The sequence below is a fragment of the Protopterus annectens genome, chromosome 4.part0, assembly GCF_019279795.1.
Source record: "Protopterus annectens isolate FY-2018-M chromosome 4.part0, PAN1.0, whole genome shotgun sequence".
Taxonomy (NCBI): domain Eukaryota; kingdom Metazoa; phylum Chordata; order Ceratodontiformes; family Protopteridae; genus Protopterus; species Protopterus annectens.
Genome location: NC_056733.1, coordinates 1,806,039,650 through 1,806,052,944, shown reverse-complemented (window position 1 = coordinate 1,806,052,944; position 13,295 = coordinate 1,806,039,650).

The following is a 13,295-nucleotide window of genomic DNA, read 5'->3' as shown; positions in this document are numbered from 1 at the left end:
GTTAAAATCAATTTATTAGATATAGAACTGAGATGGAATTCTGGCGTTCATGAGTTTAGTGCTTAGATCTTCAAAAAAGGAATATTAACCTGTTCTTACATATTGAGATCGGTCATACTTAACATGAAAAGAAAGCACAAAATAGTCAGATGATGACATTTACCAGCAAGAAAAATGTTTTGGAGATATTTTAGTTAGAGGGGTATCCAGACACGTTAGTTCATTCTGTCAAACTCCAGACATACTGAGTACTTTCCACTTTTAAAGGATGGCTATATAAGAAGGGATGGTTAACAAGCTGAGAACAATGTTGTCAATTACTCATTTGATCATATTCATTCTTTGGATTCCTTTGCTATAAAGAGTATAATTGAAGAAAAGTGAAAGGTAATGTTGTACAATAATGAGCTGGCAAAGATGATTGTCTGGTCCCATATTTTCTTTCAAAGAATGTTGCAACACAAAAGATTTGTTAGAAAAAAATTTACTGCCCTTAAGTAGGTTACAAAAAATGGGAAGGGAACATACCCATGTAGTGGGTGTAGAATTTGTATATTCATTGAATATTTTTCTTTCTGAGACTCACTCACCCTTGAAAATTTTCAGTACAGCAATACAGTTGGCTGTTTTTAGTGAATTCCAATGGGGTGGACCATTTAGCAAGCTAATATAACCAGCAGTAGACTGGTGCAGTACAGGTATGAATGCTAATATGTTATTTATAATTGTAAGACCAAAATGCCTTTTACAGATGCATTCATATCTGTTCTGGCTACAAGAAACTTTCTTTTTTCATTATTCAACCAGTTGTATCAGATAAAAGAGGGGGGAATTATAATAACAGGTTAGGAATGAGTGAATTGCATTGACAACTAATGTCGAATGAGTATAGCAGCACACCACAATTAAATAACCACGATAACAAGGAGTGCACTATAAAATTATGATCTTTAACATAAGCCTTTAATCAAGTACATTATTTAGTATAACCTACTATCTTCTCATATTTTAGGGAACCTATCCTAAATGCATGTTTCAGTGAAACCATCTAGACTGCTTTCACACATAGGTCTGTGGAGATTTCTGCCGATCCCCCCTTTACCCTGAGCCCAGGAAATCTGTTTTTCTTTTTTTGTTTTGTTTTTTTTGTTTTCATTTGTAGTGGCCATTATATCTCTAATATATACCTGTTCATCACTGGTTCCTGTGCAAATGTGCCTGCCTCCTTTCTGTTTCTGTTATGCCACCCCCACCCCGTTAAGATGAAAGACAACAATAACAGGTGTGTCCTCATTCTCTCTTTTTCAGCACTGTAGAAGATCACTTCCCTTTTTAACTATGTATAAAGGACTCCAAGCACACACATGCACACACACACACACACACACACACACACACACACACACACACACACACACACACTCTGTTAATTGTTGAGCCTCATCTACTTCTAACCTTGCCATACCTAAGACTTCCATAAATATTTCTATTTGTGCTCTTTTTTGATTTCCACATTTCTCTGCTTTATGCAAATATTTATACAATTTTAAAAATATCTTTACTACCTCTACTGGATCTATGGTTATTTTGTAGGCTCCTTAAGTTTGGCAACAACCCTTTCTACTTTCTGTTGTCTAAATCATTATGCTAAAAGTTTTGTGTTCTGGAGTTAATATAAAAACAGTTGCTTAACAAAAATATTTCTAAACTTGTGCATGTTATCCATATAATCCCTGTAGTACTGAAAGCCATTTGTCAAAAACCCATAGGAAATACCACACTTTGCATGTTAATTTCAATAAATCATTTGTGAACTTGGTTGCAAAACCACGTGTGGAATAGATACAAAAAGGAGGGGGGTATTATGCACAGCTTTCTTTTTTTTCCTCTGCAGTTAGGAAAATTACCAATATTTGTGCATTAAGTGTAATATATCAAAACAGCAGTCAGCTTAAGGAAACAACGAGGCATATGAAAACTGACATGATCAGGTATAAAATTAAAGTGAATCTCCATTGTTGCATGTGCATGACTTGAATAATTGAAAAGTGCTTATACACAGCAATTAACATTCTGAAATATTGTTCAGGCTTTCATTAATAATGTGAACATGGAGTGTGACAGTATTGTTGCGGGGGCTGTAAAAGTAGTGGATGTTATACAAAAAAGACTATAAGAGAAATTATGTAAAACAAACATATCCAGAAATATACTTGCTTGTTTTATCTACAAACTATTAATATTAACAATGGGGGGGGGGGGTTCAATTAAGCCTACACAGAGTGATTTTCCATGTAGGCATAGTGGCATGGCCCCAACATAGAATTCGGCAGCCGAGCGATCCAGTAAACAGAGCACAGGGGTGGGCGTGAGTGTGGGGACATGGAAGTGTCCATGGAATGCAAATCACCTTATAAGCAGGTGAAATCCATGCAAATGAGGGTGATTTTCAATCCAATACGCTGAAGGGTTCCTGTGTAAGAGGTGTGTTGGTGTCACAAATGTACACAGAAAGTAACTGGGCACAGAAATGTAAAAATTAAACAGGGGCTGTCAAAGCACAAAAGAAGGTAGAATATTGCAATGTAGGCATGAAAATGGCCAAAACTATGTCCAGTGATCTCAAAAATCAATGCAAATCATGATAAAATTTGATTTTTTTAATACACATATTACTTTTGCACAGCATGCAACAACACGCAAATATGCCATTATGCAAAAAATAAATATTGAAATGTTGAAAAACTGAAAATAAGGCATTTGCAAAAATAATGCATTATATTGCCCTACATGCAGAGCGTACAATGGCAGGTTTCCGTGGTTGCTAAGGAGGTAGGTTCTGGAGTGGCAAAGTATCCAGGGTATATGCAAGGATCTGTATGCAAATGAGGTGGAATTTTTGAATGGCAAAAATGTGCCACTGTGTCCGCAGATAAAACGCGTGTAGGGCCAGAACTGTGTTGGTGCTAGCAGAACAGGTAGCTGACATCAAAAGGGGGTATGTCAAGGTGTGTTTAAGTGGATTGGAGCTCAGTGGCACCTGTTTGTGCTCAGCTAAGCACAGCTAAGCAGGGGGATGGGGTGTGTCCAGTGCTGCTAAGCTGTGTTTAGCCCTATGCTGCATGTTTTAGCTGGTTTAAGCTAAGTTGAGTGTGCCCATACATGGGGGTGTGTCTAAACTGCTGAGCACTTTTTATACTAGTGCTGCAAGTTTGCATGTCACACCCCAGTGCTTAGCTTTGGAATAAATAAAAAAAATAAAAATACAAGGAAATTGCCTGGGAAAGCCAATCAAGTATAAATGAATGACAAGCCCTGTAATACTGACACTGGGCCATTCAAAACCTTCAATTATAGATCTGGCAGGCCGAATGCATCATAGTCAGCCAATCACACATGCTGCATCTGCAGCACACCACTATAAATCATGCATACATCCTTCAATTTGATTTTTCCCACATACTCTGTACCATTGGAGTACACACTTGGGAATTTTAACTGACAAACTGATAGGGGATGCTGCTGCTCTGCTACATCTGTATGTGCTAGAGGCTGAGGTCAGTGCTGGTGCTGATGCTGACAATAGGCCCAGACTGAGAAGAAGAAGAGTGTTCAGTCCCAGGGTTAACCTTCCAGGAGCTACATGAGCTGGAGATAGTAGAGCACTACAGGGTGGACAGAGACATACTACAAGAACTCACCGAGATCTGCCACCCTCAACTCAGACCCAGAGCCAACAGGGGGGAACCCATCCCAGTGGAAACAAAGGTATGTGTAGCCCTTAGAATATTAGCTGCAGATACTTTTCAAAGACCTACTGGTGACATAAAGGGGGTCTCACAGCCATCTGCATCCAGGGTACTCCACCAGTTCCTGGCTGTCATGCAAACACATGCCAATGAGCACATATATTTACCCCACACCCCTGAGGTGATGTACAGCAATATGGATCTCTTCCACCATGTAGCACACTACCCTGAGGTACTGCGTGCCATAGACTGCACTCATGTGCACATCAAAGCACCACCTGGTGAGGAGGGTAGAGTCTACATCAACCGCAAGGGATATCACTCCATAAACTGCCAGTTTGTGCGCAATGCCCAGGGCACTATCATGAATGAGTGTGCTGTTGACTCCCACATCTAGCATGCATCACAGCTGTACCAGATACTTGCCAGGGGGGACATCCTGTATGGCCATCTACTTGGAGATGCTGGCTATGCACTGGAATCCTGGATGATGGCACCTATCAGAAGTGCACATACACCTACCAAAGAATGCCATAATGAGGCACACACACAAACTAGGAATATCATAGAGTGTGTGTTTGGGCTGCTCAAGTCATGATTCCGCTGCCTCGATATATCTGGTGGAGCCCTGCAGTACTTTCCAGCCACATGTGCACACATGTTTGCAGTATGTGCCATACTACACAATATGATCCTGCAGAAACAGCTGCAGCAGGAACATCACAGGAAAGGGACACACAGGCCTCCACCAGTGCCAAGGTCCCCACAGCCACAGGGGGAGTTGTGGGAGAAAACCCCTGAGCCTGTCTCTGTAAGCAGATGTAGGTGTGCCCAATATGCTCTGGCCTTGGCAAAAAGGCTACACATAGCACATGCACTGACATCCTAGGAACCTGGGAAATGACACCTCACTCTGACTCACATACATAGTAAAAAGGATGCCAACCACACTGCACAACCTGTACCTGTGTACTGCATGCATCTGACAGAGTCAGCCCTGAAACACTGTGATTGCAACTGGTGTAGGCACAAGGTAAGTCACTTTTCTTTACAACAAATTTGTGGGGTACTAGACTATGGTCGCATATGCATGGACCCGCCGCATGTATGCTAGAGAATAGAGTGGGCTACTGGGATACCTGCAGACACCTGACAGCTATGTGGGACAAGAGGAGCTCTCTGTCCAATAATGGTCACACCATAATATGCAGTAGGACCCAAGGCAGCAAAATCCACTACACTATGTGAGGAAAATAACAAAGTGTGGGATCATAGAGCAGATGCATGACTGTCAATGCTAGAGTCTGCTACGCCCAACACACCTGTGTTCCCATACAACTGCAGTAACATTTATGTTCGCAAGGTAGAAGACCACACAATCCCTGGGCTGCTCCAATCAGCCTGTTGACATGTTCCATTTCCACAATATGCAGGGGTCAATGTGCTATGTATGTCTCTGCTTGATAGTGCCAGGAATTAAACTACACTGTCTGGTGGCTGTTGTGGCTTAGTGGGTTAAGTACATTACCATGGTTGATGCTGTTCATGGTTCGAGACTGGCTGTGCGTACTATTTTGCATGTGAGCTACACCTGTGGTAGGAGTTCTACAGACTGTCTATATGACACTATTTATTACTACAAGAAATCTTGACAAAGCCAGAGACAATGGAGGGACAGGGAGCCGCAGATATGGACAGTACACAGCTCTGAGTAACCTAGACAGTGGCTAATAGAACAGTAGGTTGTAACAAGTCAGAGAAGCAGCAGTATGTCAAGGCCATCACGTAACTGTTTCAGTACTTACAACAAGTCAGTGGACACCATCATACCTCTCAAATGCACAAGAGTTTTGCAGAATGTCCACATTTTTGCCTCATATTTCTCGTCCGTTTTTTCATAACACTGCAGTTTTCTGGCAAACTAGTGTCAAATCAGTAAAGGGTGATGTTAGAAAATAGTGACAGATATTTGAGATGCAGATGTCATACCATTCAGAAAATGCATGCTAATACAAAACCTGTTATTCTACCAACTGTCTAGGTTTGTAACAGCAATATTAAAAAATAGTCCCTATTTGTCGGCCTGTGTCCCACTTTTATAAATAGCTTTGTCCAGATTTCCTGCTCTAAGAAGTTGAGAGGTATGGGCACCATGTAGCATTATAATACCAATAGAACACAAACTGTCTGAGGACCAGAGCAAAACTATGGGGCGCAATGCTAGACATCCTGCATAACAGGTACAGTCAGAGGTGTGAAGTCTATAACCCTGTATGTGGTATTACATCTTGTACCCCAGTCACAACATACCTACAACTACATAGAGCAGTAACTGTGGAGAAAGTCAGAAACAGGAGCGGGACAAAGGCCCACATATAAGGAGAAGGATGAGCTACTGACAAGACAAATGTAGAAAGTGCAGAGTAGAACAGGTTGGGCAGTAGCATGGGTTCCCTGCTGTGCATGGAGTCAGTAACCCAAATGTCTATCAGCAGTTCCGCATGTCAGTCTATAATGATCTGCTGCTGATGTACCAGGAAATCACACTGCTAGGTAAAACGTACCAGACATATGATGGAAAACCCTGTTCATTCTAATACAATCTGTAGACACCCTAGGTATGAGTCAGATATTATGGCCAGCACACAGCTGGGGAATCCCTTGGGCATTATATCAGGGTGGTGCTGGACTGTGTAATCAGGTGCAGCAGCCAATTGGCTGCAGCACACAAAATCCCAGACTGGAGTGCAGGTAGGTCTGGCCTGGAATCCAGTCCCCTTGTACGTACTGGCAGTCACACTGGGCATGTTCCTACACTTAACTAATTTCAGCCCATGTCTGAAACCTCATCTGCTTAAAGAACTGAGATGTCAATATATCTCTGTGAGTATAGACAGCTATGTACACCTAACTGTCTCTCCCTATCCCCATCAGGCATGATTAAGCTTACCTATCAGTATCTGGTTCATATAAGATGTATATGTATCTATAGAATTTTATATATATATATATATATATATATATATATATATATATATATATATATACATATATATATGTATATATATATATAGATATAGATATAGATATATGAATGTATATATGTATATATATATATATATATATATATATATATATATATATATATATATATATATATATATATATATATATATATATGTAGGTAATATATATTTATATATATATGTATATATATATGTATATATATAAATATATATATATATATAGATATATATATATATATATATATATATATATATATATATATATATATATATGTATAGGTAGTATATATTTATATATATATATATATATATATATATATATATATATCTAAAATTAACCGCACTCAAAAAAAATTGAACGAAGAGAAGAAATTTTAACTAAGAACTGAACTTCGTGACAATAAAAGCATTCAAAAAAATAGTAAATCACACCAACAACTTTTGTAGAACTTTAGCGCTTTCATCTTATTTATTATCAAGACTTCTTCAGAAAGACATGTTTCATGCTTGACATGAAACATGTCTTTCTGAAGAAGTCTTGATAATAAATAAGACGAAAGAGCTAAAGTTCTACAAGAGTTGTTGGTGTGATTTTCTATTTTTTGAATGCTTTTATTGACACGAAGTTCAGTTCTTAGTATATATGTATATATATATATATGTATATATATATATGTATATATATATGTATATGTATATATATATATATATATATATATATATATATATATATATATATATATATATATATATATATATATATATATATATATATATATATATATATATATGGGTTCACTTTATAATCTCGAAATTCTGAAATATCGAATTTCAGAATATCGAGATCATAAAGATGAAACACCACAATCCCGAATGTCCATAACCGTGAATTTCAAAATCCCGACAGTTACATACACACACTCACATACACACAACTGCCCCCCACACACAAACATAACTAACCTACACTAGAAACAAGCAGGGGGGCTTTGCCCCCATGCACCCCCCATGTGGGGGGGCTGTTCCCCCCACACCCCCCTACTTATATATTCTAACTCCGAGACCACACAATCACACACACACAAAGGCAACTCATACTCACACATTTCACAGCCCCTTGCACACACACATCACAACCAAAACACACACTAACATGCACTACAGCACATAACCTACACACCCAAACAAACTTACCTGCACTTACATCCATTCATACACCGCAACACCAGAAGCTCCGAACTTCGAGATTTCGAATTTTGCACTTCTGGTGTTTTGCGATTCGGGATTAGAATCTCGGTAAATCTTCGAGATTCTAAAGGGAACCCATATACATATATATATATATATATATATATATATATATATATATATATATATATATAATTATTTTTATTTTTATTTTACATTTGTTAGACGGGAAAATCCAGCTGGACCAGGTCCATTTTCAGTGGATGTCCAGAGAGAAAAGCTCCACAATTAACATACAGTAAGTAGTTAATACAATGGGAAATATACAAAAAGAGAAGACAGTAGATGACTTACAAGCAGAGACATTCAATAATTTGTTCTCAATAGTTTACAGGCATTGCAGGATTGAAATACAGTTAGATTACCATTTGCAAATAGGTAGAATAGACATGAGTATATGTGCTATTTTTCACTAGCAGTACATACAGTTTAAGACAGTTTACATTTCTAGTAAGTGTACACTGAAAGAAGTACAAAGACCAGTGTGGATTATTATAAGAAATATGTATATCTGTGTTAGTAAAATAGTGTACATTCTAGATTGGAGTTGTTTGGAGCAGGAGAAGAAAAGGTATAGAGATTGTCAAGTGACACATGGGCAAACCCAAGTTGTCCTGAGATGAGATTTGAGTAGTTTTTTGAAGTTTGTGTTTGTTTATATTAGTGGGGAGATTGTTCCATTTTTTGCCTATGATGTGGGAATATAGGGCTTTACCTGCAGTGGTGTTAGCAGTTGTAATACTGAGGAGAGGTTTATTGGATGAGCGGAGACTCTGACTGGAAGAGTGGGACGTTAATAGCTGCTTTAGGGCTGGAGTTTTTTCTGGGTAGTTTCTGATGTTAAAGACACAAGTGAGTTGTTGGTAAGTTAGTAAGTGAGGAAATTCAAGCCATTAAATTTATTTTAGTACTTGGCAGTGATGAGTTCTAAAGGGAGAATTGTTGGCAAATTTGGCAATTTTGTTGTAGCATGACTCTAACTTGTCCTGATCTGATTTTCTAGTATGGGTCAGGATTGGTCCAGCATAAGTAAGTGTTGATAAGAGGTGAGTTTGAGCTAGGGTGATTCTTGATTTTGCTGTGAGATAGTTTTTATGCCTGTAAAGGGCTCCCATTTTTTATGGGCTTTCTGGATGGTTTGTGCTATGTGTAGATCGAATGATAGGTTGTTGTCTATTTCAACTCCTAGGAGTTTTGTGTGGGTGGATGGAGAGATGATAGTGCCATTCCTAGATGAGATAGAGAAAGTAGAGGGGGTAGATTTTGTTTTTTTTGGGGAGTGAACAGGAGAAGTATGGTTTTATTGGGGTTGAGAATGAGTTGGATGTCAGCGATCCAAGTTTCAATAGCAGAGAATGATTCTTGGGCTAGTTGTTGTAGGGTGTTGACAGATGGGGCTGCGCAAATGAGTGTAGAATCATCTGCATACTGAATTAGTGAGGCTTGCTTGGAGGAGGTGCATAGATTGTAAAGATAGAGAATAGTAGTGGGCCTAATACTGAGCCTTGTGGTTCTCCTGTAGAGTTAGGGAGAGTAGGGTATAGTTGATTGTGCCATTGTACAGACAGTTGTCTGTCTGATTACTAGCTTTTGAAACAGGCGATAGTAGAAGTAAAGGATAGAGAGTGAAGAGCATCCAATAGTTTAGGGTGTGAGATCATGTCAAATACTTTAGAGAGGTCTAAAAAGGTAGCAGATAGATAGTTGTTGTTGTATCTATGATGATTAACCTGATTGGTGAAGGAGAGAAGAGCAGTACCTGTACTATAGTGAGGGCGGAATCCATGTTGGGTGGAGGAGAAAAGATTGTTTGTATTCAATAATTGCATGACTTGTGAGTGTATGCATTTCTATAGGAGCTTAGATATGGGGGAAAGAATATCTATAGGCCGATAGTTGGAAAACTCGTAAGATTTACCACCTATATGAAAAGGTATAATGTAGGATATTTTCCATAGTTGTGGTAAGTAAGCTTCCTGAATGGACCCGTTTATTAGGATTGATACTGGATATGACAGGGAGTCAGCTGCTATTTTAGGAAGTTAGCTGGTATACCATCTGCTGTAAGTTTGGTAGGTTTTAGTTTGAGGAGGAGTTTTTTAATTTATTTTAGATGGAGGGACAGGTGAGGGAGAGAAGGATGTTTTATATATATATATATATATATATATATATATATATATATATATATATATACACATATATATATATATATATATAATATCTGGAGAGACAGAGAGGGCTAGAGAGAGTGAGAGAGAAAGAGAGAGAGAGAGACACACACACAGAAGGGTACAGAGTGATGTAGTGCTGCAGCCACTTGTACATCATTTGTAATCAGTGGTGAGTGCAGTTAGTATGGTGAGCTGCAGTGTGTAATAGTAGATAGGGAGGAGGTTCTAATCTCAAATCAGCCACCTTGAGTGTGTGTGTGTGTGTGTGTGTGTGTGTGTGTGTGTGTGTGTGTGTGTGTGTGTGTGTGTACACATTCCACTTACAGCAGTATACACGTGCCCAACAGGCCTAAGACTGTGCAATGGTCAATCATTTTATGGCCCTGTGACTACTTTCCTCCACAACAGTGGCCTCACTGTCAACAGCTGCTGATGTCATCCACTCCAACACAATAGCAAACACTTTCCAAACACATAAGTCCAGTGGCAGATGCGATAAGTACATATCACTATAGTATATACAACTTGATATGTAGGGGCTCTAATCCAACAACAGCAACTCTGTGAGTGTGTGTGTAAGTATATCCCCTTGCAGTAGTGTGTTTGTCTTGCCTATGTGTGTGTGCAGTGCTAATACATTTTAAGGGCTGTGCTTATCTGTTAACCCCTCCATTGGCTTGGTTTACAAGGCCTGCTGATGTCATTCACCTTAGAAGCATAGTTAGACACTCTCCAAACACAATAGCTCCATAGCACATTGGATAGGGACGTAGTGCTATAGCCTATATAACTAGATAGGTAGGGGTTCTAATCTCTAAACTGGCAACTCTGTGAGTGTATGTGTATGTGTGTGTAAGCATATCCCATCACAGAAGTGTGATTGTCTTGCCTGTGTGTGCACTGGGTATACAGTTTTAAGGGCCTGTTAATCCCCATCCCATTTGTGACCTTTACAGTGCCTGCAGATGTCATTCACCTGAACAGTAGTGGCAGTCACTCTAAAAACACTTAAGTCCTGCATGCAATACCTATGTAGTGCTATAGTATGTAGAACTAAACAGGTAGGGGTTCTGCTCTCAACAAGGGCAGTTCATGTGTGTGTGTGTATGTGGGTGTGTGTGTGTGTGTGTGTGTGTGTGTGTGTGTGTGTGTGTGTGTGTGTGTGTGTGTGTGTGTGTGTTAGGGTTACAACCTCTCCCACTGTGCAAGTTGTAGTCCATGTTTGGCCAGATGTGTCCTGTGAAAACTTCTAAAACAATGCAAATGTCCCAAGATTGCAGGACAACAAACATTTCCTACATTATTCTAATAGTTGCATAAGCAGTCATTTTACATCAGAAACACCTAAATGTTATGAAAAATAGCATAATCTAGGCATATGCTACAAAAATAAGCTGGTATATTAGAAAAAAGTGAAATTCTGTATGTTGCACTCACCATATATATGTTTTGTCCTGCCATCTCTCACGTTACTACAAAAAAGTGTCCCACATAGGGCGTTTGAGAAGGTGGCAACCCTAGTCTGTCTTGGCTATGTGTGTGTGCAATATATATACATTTTGAGGTCCTGTGAATAGCTGTTGCCCCTAAATAACCCACATGTATGTAGACACAGATGCTACCTCCCGCCACCTACATTTGTAGGTACTGACCAAGTTTGTGGACAACTATAAGTTGGTTGCTGTCTGTCAGTGACTCTCCAAATGATGTTAACATACTACAAGAGGGTCTTACATCAACTATGGACTGGTGATAAGGTCCTGCCTCAAGCTAAATGCAAAAAACTATATCCTCATGCCATTCGGCAGACAAAGTCCAACGGTTTACCACATCAGTGGCAACCCCCTAAATACACAACCTGTGTTTAGAGACCTGGGTACTCAGGTTGATAACAATTTTGCATTCAACCATCATGTCGCTGCAGTGGTCATAAAAGCCTTGTATGTGGTTCATCTCATAGGTAAAGGGATTGCATCCAGAAAAAAAGGTGGTCATTACCTCTCTGTAGTCATCACTCTATAGATCAATATTTTACTACAACACCCTGTTTAGTATGTATCTATCCAGACATCTGCACCAACTGGAAAGGCCACAGAAATATCTCACAAAGGTAATCCATGGCCTCCAACACCTGTCCCATGCAGACAGGCTCAAATCACGATAGCTCCACATGGTATTGGACAGGTTGTTCAGAGGTGGGCTGTGTCATGCCTACAAGGCAATGTTAGACCCTGCCCTACTACAGCTGCCCCATATCCAGAAGTCTAACTCCTCATGCATTACCTGCATGACAGGCCTGAATCTGATACGTGAAAGCAACACAATCAGCTGGAGAGACAGGTTTGTCTCCCAGAGGCTGATGTGTCTCAGGAATACACTTTCCATACACATTAAACAGAGTACCATGCTGACTCTCTTCAGGTGCAGCAGTGATGAGTAGATGGGAAACCACAAATCTGTCCCAGGGGTCCCACCTGTGTCCCTCATTGATAGGGGCTACAGGTGCTAACTGATGTTTCTTTCTGGGGATAAACTAATGGCTAGGCTTGTAAGGGCCCCAGGGCCATTAGTCTAGTAACTTCTATGATCCTATGAACCTATGATCCTAGTGAACTCCCAAGTGACATGTATCAAGAGTAGCATGCTGTGTCATGGGGTATGCATGCAAGATTATGCTGTCTGTCCCCATTGTCCCTGACACATTGTTCTACACATACACATCTAGGTATCCTTGCACATATACAGCCATACCTTGGAAAAGTCACATTTCTGAGTTGGCACCATGCCATCCTGAGACGCTGTATTGGCAGGACCTCTCCATGGCATAGACACACAGAACCCTGGAACAGAAACATAAAAAGTTGTGGGAGACAACAGGCAGTGAGTAATATTACCACCAATGCAGCATCATGGAACAAAGGTACATACACTTGATGTGAACTCATGACACATGCCAGCAGACAGCACCTTACAGGGCATAACACTACTGCACTACAAACTGTCATTAAATATACTATAGTCACCCTGTGCATCAGACACATATTTGCATGTCCCTGCATCGATGGTATGGATGACAGGGATGTGACACAGGTATTATC